Source organism: Symsagittifera roscoffensis, chromosome 7 (genome assembly GCF_963678635.1).
Source record: "Symsagittifera roscoffensis chromosome 7, txSymRosc1.1, whole genome shotgun sequence".
Lineage (NCBI taxonomy): Eukaryota > Metazoa > Xenacoelomorpha > Acoela > Convolutidae > Symsagittifera > Symsagittifera roscoffensis.
Genome location: NC_087068.1, coordinates 5,758,537 through 5,776,036, shown reverse-complemented (window position 1 = coordinate 5,776,036; position 17,500 = coordinate 5,758,537). Strand labels below are relative to the sequence as shown.

Sequence of the window (17,500 nt, the reverse complement as noted above, 5' to 3'; positions counted from 1 at the left end):
GTCTCAACTGGGGATTTATCCATGTCCTAAAACAGAATAGAGAAATATAAAAAGTCATTTTCAGTGCCTTCAAAATAATTTATTGAAACAAAAAAATAAGTAAGAAGTTCAAAAGTTTGCTTCGTGGTCTCAGAGTCAGAGACAAACAGTACATTCCGCATTATCCACTATAACTGATATGGTCGTTGTATTCTAAAAATTTTGGGGCGTAAAAAGTTTCCGTTATCTTAATGCATCTGTAGTAATTCCGGGGTTCGGAAAATTGCTTGCTCCCAAAAAAAATGACGGCAATATCTAAAGAATCCGCGCGTCTTCTAAATTTTTGTTCCGACTTTTCCACCTGCTTTTGACAGCATACGCGTTAAAAGCGTCTAGTTTTTTCTTCAGACAACCTTTGACTATTTAACTAGCCATTTTTGGCGGAATGTTCTTATATCATTCATAAGGTATTGTTGTCTTGAGCTTAAATATAAAAAGATAATTCACCTGTGATCAATTTTTGTTTATTATGGGGGTTTAAAGAATATTTTGGTGCTGATATTTTGGTACTGATATATTGGAATATACTGATATTTTGGCCAATTTAGGACAGTTAACGCTCGATATATTTCGCGCTTTTAACGCGTATGCTAAGATTTAATTAGTCTCAAAAATCGTTCCAAAATGGTCCAAGTAAGATTTTTGCCATATTTTTTTTGTTACTAGGAGCAAAATCTGTCATTTTGTTCTCTATATGGCGTGTGGGGATAATTTTCGCATAAATGTTTATTCATTTTTAGTCACTTATCAATTTTATTTCATTACATTTAACTTTTTGGTGTTATTACTGCTCCAAAGACCTTAAAAGACAGTCGGAACATTCACGGCCCTTTCCCTGAACGAGCAGTCTTGTTTAGTTTTTGTGGCTTTCAATCCGACCACCATTAACTGAGCCGCCGTTATTTTCAGCGCATGGCTAATATAACAAGACTGATTGTATATCAGGGCAAAACTTGGAATTTTTCGACCGCAGTTTGAGTTGTCTCAAACAGTTTTTGCTGTATCAATTTCTAACAAACTATCAACATCGGACTGCCAGTATCAGTTATTTAGTTCTGAAGGTTGAGACAAATACGGAATTATTATGACCAGTTTACGGCATTGCCTGAATTCTAACAGGAACGATTATGAGTGTGAGAGGATCCGCCGTGCATAAATAGTTCCATTATTGAAAATATTATATGTGGCACTCGAAGTTTCTAGTCTCAGCTACGCTAGTGTCACACGCGTTAGAATCCGGAAATTCCAAAAATGGTCCTCGCGCTGTCAAACTTTTTTTAAAAAATTGGCCGGAATAAAAAACCACTTCTATCATATATAACCCTCTATTTCTTCGAAAGTCGGAACAACAAACTAGTCTTGTCCCAATTCAATTTTGAACGATTTTGTAGTGCGTGATAATTTGACATCCAAAAACCATTCGCGTTACACATTCAGCATCAAAATATAAAACGAGCATTTAGATATAGATTCGTTTCAGAGGAATTTTATTGCCAGGCAAAAAATTATGTGCCCAACAAGCCAATCCTACATGAATGAAATGATCGGTCCTCCAATAGATCAAATGCGCTTTTGGAAACTTTTCTGAATAAAAAAGTTACCCAGAATTAACATTTTCTAATTTTTTATAAGTCGGAACAACAAAAATTTTGAGTTAGATTTACAGTGAAACTTGGTATATGATATAATAAGGACAATTTTTGAGACTTTTATTTGGTATGTCTAGTTTTTTCTATCGTTTCAATAGTCTTTTTTATTTGAAAGTTCATCAAAACAACTTGTCGCTGCAGCAACTTCATGAATAAGGTTTTTGGCGTGATTGCTCATTAAAGAGTTTGATTAATTGCTAAAAATGCTCAAAACGTGTCCAGAAACTTGTTATGTTTGTAATGAAAATTGATTATTTAGGCTATGAAAAAATTTTGTGCTATTTTAGAAGGAAAAAATTCAAGTCTCTTTTTTTCTTTTTTTTTGCTTTTGATTTTTTGACGACAAACGTTGTTGAGTATGCGAACTTTATTACATTTAGACGCGTTAATATGTTTTTTTTTATCACACCACGCAGAAGAAACGACTCCAATTCGCAGCAAAAAAAGAAGAAAAAAAAACTTTCTTGTTGTTGTTTTAAGAAAGTATCGGAACATTCCGTGATACTTGCACAGCAACTGGCTATCCATGTTTGTTATATCGATTTAATATAAGAGTGACTTTTGCACGGCCGTCATTTAGTTTTTTTTACCTTACGTTTCATGTTTAATGTTTTACTGGAACAAACTACGTATGAAAAAGAAATAAAATTGAGTTTGAAACAAAGGGAGCTTTACAAAAGGTTTGAAACAAAAGGGTTTTACTGGAACAAACTATGAAAAAGAAATAAAATTGAGTTTGAAACAAAAGGGAGCTTCGTGTCTAGAAGGGAACTGGTTACGCTGTCCGATTGTTACAAAAATCGGCATGCGGACTAATAAGGCTTGAGTGTGGCTTGAGTGTGTAAAAAAATTATGCTTATGAGTGTGGTGGGGTTTGTGGTTAGGAAAAAGCCCTTATGTGAGGCGGGGGGAAGGCGAAAGAATTGTACCATAGTTGTACCTTGAACGAACCGGCACGGTCAATCACTATTTCAATGCCATGCAATTTGATATCCGTTCTCATTTATCGTCTTTTACCTAGTGAGTCTTTTACTCATTGAGTAATTTCAGATAAGGTACACCGTCTTCTCGTCACGCTATCTTATTTTCGGCAGGATAGATTCGTGCAACTTCTTAGTCTAATACCGATCTTAATCCTACTCTCATATCTCTTAGTCTCAATAGATCTAGAGTATACTGGTTTGTTACGAGTTGGTCTCTTGGAAAAAACAACTAAGCTGTAAGTTAAATTCAGAATGCTCTGGTGCTAAAACTACAAGTAGTTTCAGCACTTACAAATAAATGGGTTGATAGTTAAATGGAGTATGATTGGTTAGTCTTCAATATTTTATAGGGATAAAATATCTAATTTATAACCAATGATAATATACAGTTTGGATCAGGTTCCACTAGCACCCTGAATGAGTTCTAAAACACATCCAAATGCATCAATGCATAATTCTAACCTATTTAACATGCGTAGTGTTAGCCATATTTGTAAATGAAGCATGACTCTAGTACACCGCTCAGTTGATATCACGCAATTCTTCGATCTTCGCGTCAAACACGTCTAATTCCGCTTTTAGGTGCTTTGATAGCTGAATCTTTCTAAGAATCTTTTTAGAATATTTAAATAAAGAATCTTACAAAAATTCAAAAAAAAATTCTCAAAAAATTTTCAAGGAAAGCTCATCCGGCCATGATTTTTTCAGATACTTCAAATTATTTCAATTGGAAAGTATAACAAAAAAAATCTCCAGCAAGTTCAAACGAGTTTGCAGACCGTGCATAAAAGCTTGCAGACAGTTAAACATTTCTAGGCAAGCTCATCAATCGGTAAGACTTTGAAGCGTTTCAGGAGTTTTCTAAAAAATAATAGGTTAACACAAAAGTAGAGTTATCCTAGGCAAGCTCAGCAAACCAAAAACTTTTTGTAATAATTTAGTTCGTTTTATAGCAGCTTGTGGTTCTCAAGACTTTGATTTTTTTTCTGCAAGCTCAATCTAAAATCTTTTAGACTGACTTAAATTGCTAAGTTTTTTTGGCAAGATCTTCAAGTCATGAATTTTTAGTTATTAAATAGCATCTATTGGTTCGCAAAAATATAAAAGTTGATTTCGGAAAATTCTTTGTGTTGAAAATTTGGAACAATTTCTTCCTAGTGCAAGCAGAATTGCAAAAAAAGGAATTTTTTTAAAAGCTTTATAGCTAATAATCCAAATTGATTTCTTGGCGAAAAGTATTTTTTTTTGCAAAAAGTTTGAGCTTTTCTTGCAATCTATTGTGCAAAAAAGAGTTGAAAATCATCCTCCTGCTTCAAAATTTAAATCTAAATGCAGAAGGCCTAAGTTTTCTTCGATGAAATTTTGAAATATTCACTTTACTTCATGTTGGGAATCAGTTCCATCAAATACTTTTCAAACAAGTTTAGATGGTTGAAAAAATAATGTCGCCGTTTTGGAAATTAGGATCTGGTTTGATCGTCAAAATGTAAACGTTCTCAATAGTAAAAATCTCCAGAATATTCCAATTTCAGAATTAACTTGCCATGCTCAGATGATTTTATCTTCCTTTAATTGCTCTCGACTGCCTGTAAAACATTGTTTTTTATGTTTATTGTTCCGACTTTCGATACGAAAGTAACGGAATATTTGTGCTCGGGGTGGGTTTTTTTTTCTTCAGACAAATTTCGACTTTTTAACTAACCATTTTTGACGGAATTTTTTTATATCATTCGAAAGGTATTGTTGTCTTGAGCTCAAATTTGAAAAGATATTTCACCTGTGATTATTTTTCGTAAAGTTACGGGGGTTTAAAGATTGCAATTTTGGCCAATTTGGGACAATTAACGCGCGATATATTTCGCGCTATTAACGCGTAAGCGGAGAGTTAATCCGTCTTAGAAATCGTTCCAAATTGGTTAAAAGAAGCTTAATTGCCATAATTGATTTGTTAATAGGAGCGAAATCTATCACTTTGTACTTTATATGGCGTGTGGGGGGATGATTTTCATTAAAAAATTTCAAATTTCAGAAAAAAAAGTTTTTCATTTTTTTTTATTTCATTGAATTTTTTAATGTTATTACTGCTCCATAAACCTTAAAAGGCAGTCGGAACATTCAGGGCTTCGCCCTGTTACGAGCAGTCTTGTTTGTTATATGCAGATTTATAAGCTTTTATGTGTTGTCGACAGTCACTAAGCAATTTGGAAGTATTCATTATTTAGCTATCAAAACAAAATTAGCTTGTCGAATTTGATGCTCTGAGAGTTTTTTATGAACAAAAAGGCGACAAGAAAAAGCTCCAAGAAACCATTTAGCAGTAACAATTCATCTCCTGAAGGGTAAAAAGGTCAATGAGCCTTATGATCATTGCGACCACGAAGCTGTTGAACTGACAATTAGACAAACTATTGCAAATTTTTGTCAGTGTCAAACTCTATAAACAACCTTCCGTTTTTCGTATTTTAGTTCAATTTTTATCAACAAAAAACATCAGCCTTTTTCTATTTCACCCATTTCTTCTACATGCCAGACCAACTAAAACTCTCATAGCCAGTTTTACGAATTTTGCAATTTTGTTGTTGATGTTCGTTCTACCATTATGACTATGCCATTAGACATAATAATCTTAACTATGTCCCTGGTGTTCACGTTGGTTGTATAACAACGTCTTCAGAATTTGAGCTCATGACAACATTAGTGTTTGAATGATATAAAAACTCCGACAAAAAAGCTAATTCAGAAGTCGAAATTTGTCTGGCAAAAAAACCACCCCGAGCACAAACGTTTGAAGGTAGGAATAACAAGATAATTTGGAAGCATTTCAAAAACTACAATCAAAAATAATATTATTAATACAAAATGGCACCAAAAAATAAAATTATTAATTCAACATGGCTCGGAACTTATTGCACCGCTGTTATTATTTAAGGCTACATTGAGGTTTCATTCTTACTAGCAGTTGAACTGAGTTAGGTTGGAATTCTTCAAAAATATATAAAAATAGTTCAATAGCAAACCTTTTTCAAAATTACCCAAGCATATTTAAAAGGTTTCAACTTTTGAGCGATTTTAAATCAGCAGGTTAGATGATTTTACGTTTAATAAACCGATTTGAATCATAAGATTTGTTCTTCTTTTGAATAACCTAAAAAGATAGGTCTACTTTACAGCACGGCCTAGTACAGAACTCTTTTGAAAACAAATTGTAGACAAGTACTTTGCCGCACAATCGTTTATGTATTAGTTTTCTATAAGAACTAATTTTTTGAATAACTTAATAAATAACAACTGAAATTATAACAGTGATTGCTGATTCGTATACAAAATCAGAAGTGAATTTATTGATCACAAAACGTGACATAACAAGTAGTTAAAAAAAGTGACGTCGGAAATTCAGTTTGAACAGGTTTTGAAAAAAAATAAAAGATGGTTTGAAACAAAAGAGGGCTTTGTGTCAAGAAAGTTTTGAAGTTCGTCAAACACGTCTGAATCAGTCTTTTGATTTTTTTGATCGCTAAATCTCGCTTAAGAATCTTTTTACAATATTTAAATAATCGCTCTTTGTCTGTTTTAGAGGAACATTAAATTGAGCTTTAACGAGAAAATTAATTCATTTTACTCTTCAATCGAGGTAGTTTTAAAGGGACAAAAGCATTTTGTAAAATGTTTTCTGAAAGATTTTTCAACAACAAAAGACACGTATTTTGTGTAGAGAAGGCGGTAAAAACCTTATGTTTTAGTCAAAACCTTCATTAGGTGCCCAAAAAATGCATCCCATGTTTGACTTTTTTCTCCAAAATTTGTGAGAGCTTTTGGAAAATCGCTCTTCTCAGAATCTTCTGTTGGAAAAGCCTGGAAAATTGATTTGGTCGACACATAAAAAAGTCGACAGAATTGAGAAGAGACTGATCGACAGAAATGAAGAATAGTCTCCTGAAACAGCAATGCGATCGAGATAATCGTCATCTCAAGCTAAGATGAAAAAAAAAACGTTTTCTTGACTGGGCGGGTAAGGCATTAAATTAAAGCAGTTTCACTTATGTTTTAAAAAGAACTAGTTTTTTGAATAACTTAATAAATAACAACTGAAATTATAACAGTGATTGCTGATTCGTATGCAAAATCAGAAGTGAATTTATTGATTAATCATTGGAAAATATTTACAACGCAATGTTTATTTTGTAAGAAAATTAAACGAGTTTTCAGAAGAAGTCTTAGTTACTGGAACATGTTTTTTGTTCAAGGGAAAACAGTTCTGCATTTTAGTTTTAATCTAAATAACAAAAAATTTTTAATAGAAATTTTTAAAATTCAATTAAAAACGAACGCAACGCAGCAACTTTTTTTGTGTTTGATCAAATATTGCGAAATTTGAGAGTCATTATGATATTGCTGAAATAAAATGTTATTTTTTAACTTTCACGTTGAAGCGGCAATTTTGCGCAAGAGCGTTAACATTTGGCAATTTTTTTTCTCAAATTCAGCAGCGAAACTCTGAATGCTCCGGCTGTCGCTTGATTGATCTCGAGTAGATTTCAGTAAATTTTGCTTCATTTAATCAGTTCATTTGAATCCTGCTAAAAAATCTGGTCTCAACTCATTTGAACGATTTTGCAGTGCGGTATATTTCGCCACCTATAAATAACTCGAGTTACACTTTCAGCATCAAAATATAAAATGAGCAGTTTAGATATGAACTCGAGTCAGAGTATCCTTAGAGCCAGGCAAAAAAATAGTGTGCCCAACCATCCGATCCCACAAGATCCATGGATCGATCCCCCATGAGCAAATACTTCTGGAAATTGGCCGTAATAAGAAAAACAGCCAAGCATATGTTTTCTCACTTTCTTCGAAAGTCGGAACAATGGAAATATTGAGTTTTACAGTGACAATTTGTAATTGCAATTAAAGCGAAAATTTTTCGAAGCTTTTAATTTGTCTGTCTGAGTTTTCTTGTTTTATTTAAATGACTGCCCATCACAACAGTCTGTCACTACAACATTTTCACAAAGAAGGCTTCTGACGTCGTTGTTCATTGAAGAGTTTAGTTGATTGGTAAAAAGTGTTCAAAATTTCTTTATTTATCTATCAGTTTAATGCTAGACTGGTTATTGCGCGCATGTCAATCAGTGTTTCTTTTTTCTTTTTGCTTCATGCTTAATAGGTTTTACTGCAACAAACTACGTTCCGTGTACTATAAACAAAGTGGAGAGGAAAATGTTTAATAGATGTTCGCAGTTTTTTACGCACGTTTGATCACAAAATGTGACATAACAAGTAGTAAAAAACAGTGACGTCGGAAATTCAGTTTGAACAGGTTTTGAAAAAAAAATAAAAGATGGTTTGAAACAAAAGAGGGCTTTGTGTCAAGAAGGTTTTGAAGTTCGTCAAACACGTCTGAATCAGTCTTTGGATTTGTTTGATCGCTAAATCTCGCTTAAGAATCTTTTTACAACATTTAAATAATCGTTCTTTGTCTGTTTTAGAGGAACATTGAGTTGAACTTTAACGAGAAAATTAATTCATTTCACTCTTCAATCGAGGTAGTTTTAAAGGGACAAAAGCATTTTGTAAAATGTTTTCTGAAAGATTTTTTAACAACAAAAGACACGTATTTTGTGTAGAGAAGGCGGTAAAAACATTATTGTTTAGTCAAAACCTTCATTAGGTGCCCAAAAAATGCATCTCATATTTGACTTTTTTTGGAAAATCGCTCTTCTCAAAATCTGCTTTTGGAAGAGCCTGGAGAATCGATTTGGTCGACACCAAAAAAAGTCGACAGAATTGAGAAGAGACTGATCGACAGAAAAAAAAATAGTTTCCTGAAACAGCAATGCGATCGAGATAATTGCCATCTCAAGCTAAGATGAAAAAAAAAACGTTTTCTTGACTCATGCGGGTAAGGCATTAAATTAAAGCAGTTTCACTTATGTTTTAAAAAAAAATTGCCCTCAGAAAATTATAGAAAAACGTCTGAAAATTGAATTGAAACTGATTAGCTGAGATTGAGGTGTTCAGTCTCTGTTAATGCGTTTAAATTCAATTTTCCGACGTTTATATTTGATTTTCTAAGGACAGTTCGGTAACGGTACTTTTGAAGTCATACCTGAAAGCGTTTTAATGTAATGCCCCACTCGACTCTAGGAACTGTTTTTGTTTCATCTAGATTATGGCATGTTTATTTTGCCTTTCGTTTCAGACGGATGGGGGTTTAGTCTGAAATCAAAATAATAAAGTAGTTGGAAGATGAATCGAATTCTGTTGGACAGTGAAGGGAACCTCTTTTTGAAATTACTGAGAATCTAATTGCAAATTCAGCCACACGAAAACTCCCGTGGCAATTCTTTGCGTTTGTGTTTAATTAAATTGAGCCATTTTTGTGGCATCAAAAAATCAGCAGTTCTCCAACCCTGAAATCCTGAGTCTCGGATCGTTGCAATTTCCTTGATGTTTTTTCCCGAGGGAGGTAATTAGGGAATGCGAGGATGTGTGTTTGGGAAGTGGCCAAGGGATTATTTGATCAAACAAACGAGACAAACGAGATAATTTGGAAACTACTTCAAATAATAGCCTTCAGATTAAAAGTAATCTTCAACAATGGAACATGTTCTGCTAGATTTATTTCTCTTCTTTCAGAGATGATAAACTGATCAAAAGAAACGTCTGAACATTTGTCAGATATAAACTTAAAAGCCCTATTTAAAGAACTCAATAATTGTTCCAGCTGAACAATCTTGACTAGATTGTAGTTCTTAATTCAAAAAAGTGTTCAGCTCCAAATCGGTACATTTCAGTCGGATTTCTGACACACATACCCGACAGATCTGTTCAATTAAAAAGTTATGTCTATTTCCTATTCTAACGGACCCTAGTAAATTTATAGTATCCAATAACAGTATGTAAAAATACTGTGTCGAGGCGGGCTCTAATTTTTTATAGTCTCGACTGGAGGGGGGGGGGCTATGACGGGAAAAACCAATTTACTGTTGTGATGTGTAATTGCCAGTTTTATAAAACTTCTGATGAGCGATTGAACCGATTGATTACAACCTCACGAATTTCTATGATTTTTGTCTAAATGAAAAACGTACACATTTTTTACTGCAAAGTACGGAAGTTTTTGGCGTTTTTTGATCTTAAATCTCTAAAAATCAACGGTACTAAAAAAAGTTATAACAATGAAGACAATGATTTAAATTGACCATCCCAGTCAATCAAGGAAGGTTATCTTGCAAGATCTTGAACGATTCTTGCAAATAAAGGTTATCTTTCAAGATCTTACAAGATGGAGGTTATTTTGTAAGATATTGTAAAAGTGAAGCTGTTTCAAGATCTTGCAAAATAACCTACCATAAATTTCCTTAAAAATTTGTTTTGAGTGCCACAAAAACACCATGGAGATTCAGTTCGACTACAGTCATAAAGAATTCTGAAATTAAGATTGAATAAGAAAACAATTTAAATGTGTTTGAAAATGTTCATTTTTATGCTCGTTTTTCCGTAATTAAAAAACTTAAGGTTCTGGTTACAATTCATGCATTTTCAATTGAGATTTTCGAAAACATACTTTTTTGACTTTTTTTGGAATAATTCATTTAACTTTGCAACTCTAGTGTTCATTTTTTATGTCAAAACTTTGATCAAACAGTCAAATAGCTTGAGATATTTTATGGTGTGTTCACATAAATAAGATGAACAATTATGTTCAATTTTAATGCGGTTATATATAGTTTTCTTTTGTTGATTGATTTAAGAAATTAGATGTTACCACTATTTTTCCTGCACATATGCCATGAGGTGTATTTGCATGAAAAGCTGTTTTTTTTCTCAAAAAAATACATCTTTGAAAATCTTGCTTGAGAAGAGATTTAGTTTAGAGGAGGCTGTATTGCAAGATTTTGCAAGATCTTTTAAAGAGATGTCCTTAAAAGAATCTTGCAAGATTCTTGCAAGACCATCGTCCTTAAAAGAATCCTGTAAGATTCTTACAAGACCATGCAAGATAACCTCTCTTGATCGACTAGAGCAGCAGGCGGATTTGAAAAACATCAGCCCTCACAATCTAAATCATTTTACGCATATGAGTGGATAGGAAAACTCCACAATTGGACAAACTTCCAAAAAAAACTGCAGGCGGACCAACTTTCACAAAAGAACTATAAGTTCACTAAGCAAGTTAAACCAGCCATTTTGAAATTAGATTTAAAATTTGAATACTTCAGCCAACATTCCGCAAGGATATCATGTGCTGAAACTTTGAAACTTTTCAAACAATTTCATAGCGTGAACCCTGTCAGAAAAAAAATAAATAAAATTTTGCGCCAAGTTTGACAAAAAAACAAGTTAAGCTCATCAAGCCAGGCATTTTTCAAATATTTCAAATTATTCCGTAGCGTCAATTGGGTCGCATAACATTAAGAAAGTCAACAATCACATCAAGTGATGAAGCATTAGAAAGTTTCCCTCAGGAAGATCATTGACCAATGAAATTGGCCATTAAAATATTTCATAATTTTTCCTTGGACATTTCGAGGCCAAACTGTGCATTTTGTGCATTGTAAGCGGATTCCGCAACAAGGACACTCCCTTTGTTCTTCTTTTGTTTTTTACTTTCCTTTGATCGTTCCGACAAAATTTTCACATGTTTAAAGACTTGTCTCTGGAATCCAAGAACATACAGACACAAAATTATGCTCCTATCCAGTGCACAGTTTGACCTCGTAATGGAAGCACATTAATTTTTATTTTTAGCAAGCTCACAAACAATGAAACCTAAAAATATTTCAAACAATTTCACCGCGCAAACGAATTTGCAAACCCTAGAACGTTTCTGTGCGAGCTCAACAATTGATAAAACTTTGAAGTATTGCCGGAAATTTTTAGTATGAATTGCTTAATAAAAAGTAAAGTTATTCTGAGCAAGCTCATCAAACCCAGAAGTTTTTGAAATAATCAAAGTCATAGCATTTTGTGGCTCGCAAAACTATAATATTTTTTCCGCAAGCTCATCAATTGTTGAAACTTTTCAATTTTTTAAAGTCTTTCCAACTGAATTAAATAGCAAAGTTTTCCAGGCAAGATCTTCAAGTCAATAAATTTCAAACTGTTTCATGGCATCAAAAAACTTGGAATACTTCTTTCACAGCTTATACAGAGTCGCAAAAAATCTGAAAACTATTTATGAAAATCTTTTGAGCTGATAATTCAAATTGATTTCATCTTAAGAATTTTTTTTTTGTGAATAATTTGAGCTTTCCCAGCGATCTACTGAGCAATTAACTATTGGAACTTTCAATTTTCCTCAGAGTTTGAATCTATATGCAAAAGGGCTAAATTATCCAGCAAAGCTTTGAGCGATGAAGCTATGAATATTCACTTTATTTCATAGCTCAAATCAGTTCGTCAAATACTTTTTAAGCAAATTTAAATGGCTGAAGAAATAAGTTCATCGTTTTTGAAGTTCGGATCTGGTTTGATTGTTAAAGAAATCTAAGCCTTTTCATTAGTAAAAACTTCCAGAAACCTCTAGTCTCATAATAAGCTTGCCATGTTGCGCTGAGTGTAATTTCTTCTAATTGCGCTCGACAGTCTCTGAAACATTGGGATGTAGGTTGAAATGAAGTCATTCATTTGATATATATGAAGATCTATAAGCTTATATGCGTTGTCGACAGTCACCAAGCAAAATGGAAGTATTCATTATTAAGCTATCAACTTAAAACTAACAGAGTAGTTTTCGAATATGATGCTCTGAAGAACTTTTTATGAGCAAAAAGGCGACAAACAAAAAAACTCCAAAATACAAATTAGCAGTAACAATTTAGCTCCTGGAAGGTAACAATGTCATTGAGCCTTATTTTAATTTGACCACAAAGCTGTTGAAGTAACAATTTGACAAACTATAGATTTTAGAATTTGACAAACTATAGACTAAAAAACGGGTATAGATTTTGTCTTTATTGATTTTTTTTCAAAATAGATTAAATTTACACAAATTTACACTTTAGTTGTTGAAGTAACAATTTGACAAACTATCGCAAAATTTCAAACTTCCTGAACAACTTTGAATTTTTTGTACTTCACCTATTTTTCCTCAACAGAAAAAAATTAAAATGTCATTTTATTTTCTCAAATTTCTCACTCGTGCCAGACCAACTGAAATTCTCATACCCAAAATTTACAAAATTTGTGTAAATTTGGCCATGATGTTTGGTCTGACCATGCCATTATACGGACTAATGTTATTTTTTGCCCAGGTTGCAAAAAAAACGGGTATAGATTTTGTCTTTAATGATTTTTTTAAAAATAGATTAAAATAAACTGGACAGCTCGTATCAGGGCAAACCTCTTTAAAAAAACGGAATATAATTTTCTCCAAAAATGGCACTTCTAGTCTCATAATAAGCTTGCCATGTTGCGCTGAGTCTTTTTTCTTCTAACTGCGCTCGACAGTTTCTGAAACATTGGGTTTTAGGTTGAAATGAAGTCATTCATTTGATATATGAAGATCTTTAAGCCTGTATGCATTGTCAACAGTCACAAAACAAATTGGAAGTATTAATTATTTAGCTATCAACTTAAAAGTAACAGAGTAGTTTTCGAAAGTGATGCTCTGAATCACGAAGAACATTTTATGAGCAAAAACAAAAAACTCCAAAATGCAAATAAGCAGTAACAGTTTAGCTTCTGGAAGGTAAAATGTCATTGAGCCTTTTAAACATTTGATCTCAAAGTTGTTGAAGTAACAATTTGACAAACTATCGCAAAATTTCTAACTTTTTAAACAACGTTGAATTTTTTGTATTTCACCTATTTTTCCTCAACAAAAAAATATAATGTCCAATTTTTTGACACATTTCTCACTCGTGCCAGACCATCTGAAACTCTCATACCTAAACTTTACAAATTTGTGTAAATTTGGCCATGATGTTTGGTCTGACCATGCCATTATACAGACTAATGTTATTTTTTGCCCAGGTTGCAAAAAAACGGGTATAGATTTTGTCTTTAATGATTTTTTAAAAATAGATTAAAATAAACTGGACAGCTCGTATCAAAGCAAACCTCTTTAAAAAAAAACGGAATATAATTTTCTCCAAAAATGGCACTTCTAGTCTCATAATAAGCTTGCCATGTTGCGCTGAGTGTATTTTCTTGTAACTGCGCTCGACAGTTTCTGAAACATTGGGTTTTAGGTTGAAATGAAGTCATTCATTTGATATATGAAGATCTTTAAGCTTGTATGCATTGTTGACAGTCACAAAACAAATTGGAAGTATTAATTATTTAGCTATCAACTTAAAAGTAACAGAGTAGTTTTCGAAAGTGATGCTCTGAATCACAAAGAACTTTTTATGAGCAAAAACAAAAAACTCCAAAATGCAAATTAGCAGTAACAGTTTAGCTTCTGGAAGGTAACAATGTCATTGAGCCTTTTAAACTTTTGACCTCAAAGTTGTTGAAGTAACAATTTGACAAACTATCGAAAAATTTCTAACTTCTTGAACAACATTGAATTTTTTGTATTTCACCTAATTTTCCTCAACAAAAAAATTAAATGTCAATTTTTTTTCACACATTTCTCACTCGTGCCAGACCAACTGAAATTTTTATACCCAAACTTTACAAATTTGTGTAAATTTGGCCATGATGTTTGGTCTGACCATGCCATTTTACGGACTACTGTTATTTTTTGCCCAGGTTGCAAAAAAAAACGGGTATAGATTTTGTCTTTAATGATTTTTTTTAAATAGATTAAATTAAACTGGACAGCTCGTATCAGAGCAAACCTCTTTAAAATACAGAATATAATTTTCTCAGAAAATGGCACTTCTAGTCTCATAATAAGCTTGCCATGTTGCGCTGAGTGTATTTTTTTCTAACTGCGCTCGACAGTTTCTGAAACCTTGGGTTTTAGGTTGAAATGAAGTCATTCATTTAATATATGAAGATCTTTAAGCTTGTATGCATTGTCGACAGTCACAAAACAAATTGTAAGTATTAATTATTTAGCTATCAACTTAAAAGTAACAGAGTAGTTTTCGAAAGTGATGCTCTGAATCACGAAGAACATTTTATGAGCAAAAACAAAAAACTCCAAAATGCAAATAAGCAGTAACAGTTTAGCTTCTGGAAGGTAACAATGTCATTGAGCCTTTTAAACATTTGACCTCAAAGCTGTTGAAGTGTCAATTTGACAAACTATCGCAAAATTTCTAACTTCTTGAACAACGTTGAATTTTTTGTATTTCACCTAATTTTCCTCAACAAAAAAATATAATGTCAATTTTTTTTCACACATTTCTCACTTGTGCCAGACCAACTGAAACTCTCATGCCCAAACTTTACAAATTTGTGTAAATTTGGCCATGATGTTTGGTCTGACCATGCCATTATACGGACAAATGATATTTTTTGCCCAGGTTGCAAAAAAACGGGTATAGATTTTGTCTTTATTGATTTTTTTTCAAAATAGATTAAATTTACACAAATTTACACTTTAGTTGTTGAAGTAACAATTTGACAAACTATCGCAAAATTTCAAACTTCCTGAACAACTTTGAATTTTTTGTATTTCACCTATTTTTCCTCAACAAAAAAATATAATGTCAATTTTTTTTCACACATTTCTCACTCGTGCCAGACCAACTGAAACTCTCATACCCAAACTTTACAAATTTGTGTAAATTTGGTCATGATGTTTGGTCTGATTATGCCATTAAACAGACTTATGTTTTTTTTTGCCCAAATTGCAAAAAAGGGGTATAATTTTTTTGTTTTTAATGAATTTTTTTAAAATAGATTAAATTAAACTGGACAGCTCGTATCAGAGCAAACCTCTTTCAAAAAACTGATTATAGTTTTCTCCAAAAGTGGCACGAAGTTTTCCTGCACTAGCAAAACAAATACAAAAAGGTATATGTTGTATCTGATAACGCATTATTGAGTTTAATTAGCTGCATCATCATTCAATTCGCAAAGCTTTTCGAGTCTAGTTAATTTTGCCGCTTACGCTACTCTTAAATGAAAACTTGCAACTCCCATATTTTTTTTAAATAAAAGCCTCGTTTTGTAAAAGCTTTTCAGAAAACCGACATAGCTGTGATGAAAAAATCCGCAAAAATCATGATGTTTGTGATGACTGTTTTCTTATCGCATTAATTCAAAGCGAAATTAAAATTTTCAAAAAAAAAACTTACCCCTACATGGCTAAAAATTAATTATCGTTTCAGATAACCACTTACTTGGAAAAACTAGAAACAAACTGGCATTTAAAAAACCAAACAAAAATAAAAATAGCGGGTTACTGTGAAAGTAGCGCAGAACATTCCGACCTTGGTTTTCAGAAAATTACGGTTTAGATAGTTTTTTTTTCAAAATTAGTGTAGTATTTCTGCTTGGTGTGATAAAAAGGTCCGATGTAAACATATAATTTATGCATATTGAATGGCCATAGTAATATAGGCAAATTGCACAAAATTTTTTGTAGAAAAACGACCGAAAAATTTTAAAAAAAAACATAGAAAAAAGAATTTGTTTTTCAAAATTTTTGCTGAGAATTCTTGAATTTTTTGAAGTTTTTGGTTCCCAAAATGAAGATAAAAAACTCCAAATACTAGTTTTACTTGCTAAAAATTAAGTTTTAATGTCTAATTAAGTTTTAATGTCTAACTTGCTAAAAACTAAGTAGAATTAGTCATAATTCATCTGTTGTAGGTCTGCTCGCTTGCTTGATTCGCTCAAAAAAAAACAAAAATCAAAAAATTTCCGACCGGTTTTTCTCGACACTGGGAAAAGTTTTTGGGTTCGAATCACATCTGACAGGGCTTTTAATTGATATATATCCGATGATTGAGTCCAATATATCCGATGATTATTTGTGGTACTTGATTTTGCGTGGAAAATAGAAGAAAAATAACACACCCGAATAAAAAGTTTTCAAATGGTCGGAACAATTATTCACACCTTATTTTGCAATCGTGCGGCATGTATGGGCTCGTCGCATGCGTTTGGTTTTTAGCAATCACGCGGTTTAGCGGCACGTTTAGTGGAAGACAGTTTCGAACAAAGTGTAGAGTGTTGTATTATATCGATCGACGCCAATTCAATCGCAGTTCAATCAAAGTTAATATATTAACACAACGATGTTCTCGCTGTCATAAAAAACTGTACAAAATCTGATTTTTTGGTCCAATTTAAAGCAAGTAGACAAGCAATCAGTTAGGCGAGCTGAAAAAAGTTTCAGCTGTTGAATTTCAGCTTTTCAAAAACTTTCAGCTTTCAACCCGCAACAGAAGTTCAAAAAAACGTTCACATTATTAATGTTATGAATGTTTTTTTGTTTCTTCTTTTTCCCGTTTGGCACTTGAAAGCAACTTTATTTGAATAAAAACTCACAAAAACCTTTTTTTCAAATCATTTTTAATATTATAAAACCATAATAAAATTGCTTCCTAGAATTTAAAAAACCTCCAAAAAAAGCCTTGAATTTGTCAATGACACCAGAAGAGGAAAGTAAAATTACCAATTTACTTTTAAACACATGTGTTAACTGAAAAAAAAAATTTAAAAGGTTTAAACATCCATCTTCATCATCAGTGACGTAATTTTTTTATTCTAAGTAATTTTATATTTTTGACAAAAAAATATTCCATTTAAGATATTGTTGTCTAGCATACTTGTTGTCTCAAAGTTGGTGCTTTTTGCCAAGTATTTCTTGATAAATTGCATAACTTCAAACATAATTTTTTAAATCAAATATAAAATAAAATTAAAAAGATTTTTTAAATCTTGTTTATAGCTGCTCTTAACTTATCTGAAGTCTTTCTC

At 32.4% G+C, this 17,500-nt stretch overlaps 2 protein-coding genes across 5 annotated transcripts in view; one reads left to right on the top strand and one right to left on the bottom strand.

The window, feature by feature from the left end:
- The window catches only part of LOC134851394 (ankyrin repeat domain-containing protein 63-like), a 64,525-nt gene extending 55,618 nt beyond the window's left edge, over positions 1-8,907 (bottom strand). Inside the window, exon 1 of the mRNA XM_063867456.1 lies at positions 8,778-8,907. The gene's annotated coding sequence lies outside the window, so the exon portion shown is untranslated. The remainder of the gene's footprint in view (positions 1-8,777) is intronic.
- The window catches only part of LOC134851749 (14-3-3 protein homolog 1-like), a 524,146-nt gene that overhangs the window by 185,424 nt on the left and 321,222 nt on the right, over positions 1-17,500 (top strand). The window lies entirely within an intron of this gene.